Below are 4,551 nucleotides of genomic sequence, written 5' to 3'. Positions count from 1 at the left end.
CAGACTGTATCCTCAGACTGCATCCTCAGACTGCAGTGAGCTCCTGTTTTCTCATACCTTACATTCCTCTCTCCTCCCTAAACATATCACTCCTGTCTCCACCTCCCTAGTGCTGGGGTTAAAGGCATGGAATCCTAAGTGCTGGGATCCCCTTTGTGTGAGCTCTGTTTCTCTTATAGATTAGATCAATTTTGGATAGTCCTGGGTAGCCTTAAACTAACAGAGATCCCTTTACCTCTGTCTCCTGAGTCCTGGCATTAAAAGTGTGTGACACTTCTGCCTGGCCTCTAGTGGCTTAGCTCTGCATTCTGATCTTCAGGTGAGCTTTATTTGTTAAAACACAAATAACATATCACTACAGTGGTCTTTCCTTTGCTCTCAGCATCCCACTTCCCTAAGAAAATTCACCAGATTGAAGGCTTTCCAGCTTCCCTTGCCACCCACCTGGAACTATGCCTATCCCTTCTAGATAATTTCTGTCTCACCACTGCTTCCTACCTTATTCAAAGCGAGTTTCATCACTTGGAACAATTCCCTGCCCTGGGATTGTTCTTTGTCATCTCCTGTTATGTCTCTCTCCTCTAGGACCCTGACCCATCATTGCCAGCTATACTCACCCACCCCTCATCTCTTTCTCCATGCCTTGCCTCCTTCATCCACATTGTTTGCAATGACACAAGAGCCAGAACACTTGTTCTAATCTTAACTCTCACCATGGATTTTTTTTATTTCAACAGGGCAACCAAGTTTTGAGCTTGGTTTATTTAGAAGTGTCAAAGGGATCTTATAAGTCTCACTTCACTGTTGGGACTCTGGGACAAGGTTCCACCTCTATCTTCCCCAGATGTTCAGATTTGGGATGTCATGGGCCATATGGATTCTATGTTCCTGCTGGCCTGGCCGCCCTCATAGCTCATCACATTTATCTTTTCTACAAGAGTTTCAAGTCTTTCTTTTAATATCAAAGGACAACCCCAGGCTTCCAATTAATTCATTTTCACAGAACAGCTTAACTTAGTGTCTAGACATCTTACATCTGATCTGTGTCTAGAGGTATCCCTGTCATTCATAGACATGAGGTTCTGTCACCATGAGTAGCACCTAGGTAAACAGTGTCTCTCTTAGAATAGTCTACCATTCTTATTTCCTAAGCTAGTCTAACTGTAGCTGTTCTACCATTGGCTCTGCTTACTTCCTACTTCAGCGAAGTTCATGGACTAGCTTGTCCTGATACTTTGGAATCTCTCAGAACATGGCAGAGTTTAGAAGAATAACCTGAGATATGTTTATCTGGTTTCACTTAGACTTTCCTGAGGGCATTTCCCCAATGGATCATTTATATATATATTTTTTGCACAACATAATGCATTAATTGTTCACTATTTAGTGTATTAATTGTGATTCACCAGAAAAACAAAAGCAGTTGGAGAAGGCAGGTATCAATAAAGTATGTATGGATTGGTAGATTAGTTTTGAGTCATTGAAGGAACTGGCTTATACAAGTCTGACAGTTGACCAGTTCAATATCTGCAGAGAAGGCCAGGTCCCTGAAGAACTGAGGCTGGTGTTATGCTTCAGTTGTGAAAGCAGCGGGCTGACAGAACTCCTTCTTGCTTGTAGAGGTCTGTTTATACCTTCAGAATGGTTGGACAAGGTTAACCTATGTTATAAAGGGTAACACAAATGTTAGTTTGCTTAAAACACATCTTACAGAAACATACAGAATGGAGTTTGACTAGATATTTTGTTGAATCACATACCCGGCTAGTACCTTACCCTAACTAGGGTGACATATTCAAAATTAGTCAACAAAGCGAATTAATCTCTAAATAGTATGCTATAAACAATATTATTTTAGAAATATAGGCTGAAGTCCTCAAGTGCTATCCTAAAGGACTTGGGTTTGAGTTTGTAGAACTCTTAAGTTTCGGGCAGATCTGAAGGAGTGTTTCCTACCATGTGGAGGGCGAGTCCGCAGAAAGCAGAGGTACATGAGAGAAGCCTGTTTCAGTATTTGAGGGAGAATGAGTCATGGGGTGAGTAGAAGTTTGTCAGTGGAAATAGAAACTCATTTGGGGCTAGAGAAGGGAAACCCTGGGAGTTAGTAAACTGTTGGGCTTCAGGCTGCGTGGTTGGGAGGATGGTGTCGATATTAGGAGGAAGAATGTGGTCAGATGAGCAGCATTTGTGTTTGTGGGACCCTGATTGGTATAAGGAAGATTGCAGCTTCTTCATGGCTTGACGTTTGCTGGTTTAGACAAACAGTGAAGGGCAGGGATCAGTGACTTCTAGCTGAGGAGAGCATGGCTCGACACGCTGCCTGGTGGCCATGGCAAACAAAATGTTCTTAGGTTTGAGAAGTGAGGGATGAAATGGATACTGGCAAGAAAACCAGATGCTGTACCGTGGTGGGAAGTGAAAGGCAGGTGGACCTTCCCGAAGCAGCCCTGGCCTTGGCTGTTGGTGAGGGCTGCTGGATTGGGCCCAGCAAACATTGTTCAGGACGGACAAATCAGCTTGGAGAGGCATGTCAGGCTTTGATGAGAAAAGCCAGCGGTCCGTAGAGAGGCATTTCTGTTTTTCTTTTCAATTTGTTTCACCTTCTTCGGTATGGTATCCATTCCTTGCCACAGCAAGCAATTCCTCACGCCTGGTTTAACCTCCGGCTCCAACAAAGGGGCGTCCTTCGTCTTTACCCCTCTGCTTCTGCTTTCACCTGGGTTGGTTTTGAAAGTTAACTCTGCTATGCCCAGGTCCTCCGAGCAAATTTGCCCAGCAGACTTCTCTCTGCCCTCTCAGGTGTAAGATGAAGGTCTGGACTTTCTTGGCTACAAGTGAGCATAGGTTGAAAGAAACCTCTAGAGCCCAATGAAGTTAAAGGGCCTTCGGGCCAGGCATGTCCAAAGGCTTGACATCGTGACAGGCCTTGTTCTTTCTAAAGTTTATGCTCCAGAGACACACACCCGGGGGGAGGGCAGAGTGTGACCATTTCTCTCGGAGAATTAGATGCCACCACTAAAAAGCATAAAGTTATCTGACAAAAAAACAAAACTAAATCAAACCCAAACCAAACCATACCAAGCAAAACAAAAACAAACAAACAAAACCCACCAGCATCTATAGTTCTTAAGTTAGGAAGTTTCATGTTCAGTTTTGCCCCGTATTTGCAAACTGAGTGTTTTCATGAGATCTGTAAGATATTATGGCCATTTGGCTTCCCGTTTTCCTGGACCCCGTCCCCTTGGCTGTATTTTCTATGACATAAGGGGAGTGACTATTTGCAGCCATTCTTTTACAATAAAGTAAGAGCCAGGGAGATTGACTTCTGCTGCCTGGCTTATACAACAACCGAACAATGACAACAAAACCCAAACACATCAAAACAGACACCAGACTTCACCAATTTACCAGTTCTTTTCCTGAATAGTCACATAATGACCAGGAGTCTGATCTCTGTGTTGTATGACCGGTATCTCATCTAGAAGAATGACACTGGTTAGCAGGGACCACTTACCGACACCCTGTGTGCAAGTTGCTTCAGGGTCATCGTGTCTGGGGCTCAGTTACAGTTACCTCTGTTGGTATTTACTCTAAAGATGCAGCTCTGTTTAAGAAGGACACATGATGAAATGTGCCCATGGGTAGCAGAGTCCCCATGGCTGATGCCTGTATTGACAACCCAAAGACAGAGAAGCAATTTCCAACCCATTTCCATAGAAACCAGTTTTATTAGCTCCTTTTGGATTTAAGAAGGAGGTTATTTTGATGTGGAAACATACTGAAGAAAAAAAAATCCCTCTGACTACATCTTACATTTTGAGTGTGAAATACCCCTTACTGGCACTCATATGACCATGTGATCCTGAGCTGGTGACACTGTTTTGGGAGACTGTAGAACTTTATGGACACTGGACATAGCTGGCAGATATAGGGATGTGGCATTCCAATGTATGGTTTATAGCTCAACCCCACTTCTCGTCCTGTCTCTGCTTCATACTTCTCTAAGTCTGATGAGGTAAGGAGTCTCAGATGCCCGCTGGAGCTGCCTGTTGGCATGCCTTTCCTACTGCAATAGACAGTCTCCCCTTAAACCACAAATCCTGCCTTCGTCAAGGTGCTTCTTGTCAGGTCTTTGGTCACATCAGTGAAGAAAGTAACTAATACAGAACATGTAATCATAAGGGGAATGTTGTTCTGTGAAAGTGGAGGGTGCTGGGTGCTGAGAAATTCCGGCATTTCTCTAACCAGGAGTTGGGAGGGAGAGGCATAGTCTGATGAAGACTCAAAGGGTAAAAACCAAGGGCTCAGGGGTCCAGCAGAGTGGCAGCTGCCAAAGCACAGAATAGGTTCCCTGTGAAGGATTCACAGCTGGGGTGAATAAGACCAAGAGAGAAAATTCAGGGAGAAATAGAGGCATGTGATGTCTCCATGGCTGGTGTAGAAGTTCGGCAAGGTGTGTGTGTGTGAGCATGTGTGTATGTGTATACGGAGGATAAAGGTGGACACTAGGTGCTTCTATCATTCTCCACCTTAATTCTGAGACAGGGTCTC

This window comes from Microtus ochrogaster, chromosome 5, assembly GCF_000317375.1.
Source record: "Microtus ochrogaster isolate Prairie Vole_2 chromosome 5, MicOch1.0, whole genome shotgun sequence".
In the NCBI taxonomy this organism is placed as follows: Eukaryota; Metazoa; Chordata; class Mammalia; order Rodentia; family Cricetidae; genus Microtus; species Microtus ochrogaster.
This window is presented reverse-complemented; position numbering follows the sequence as displayed.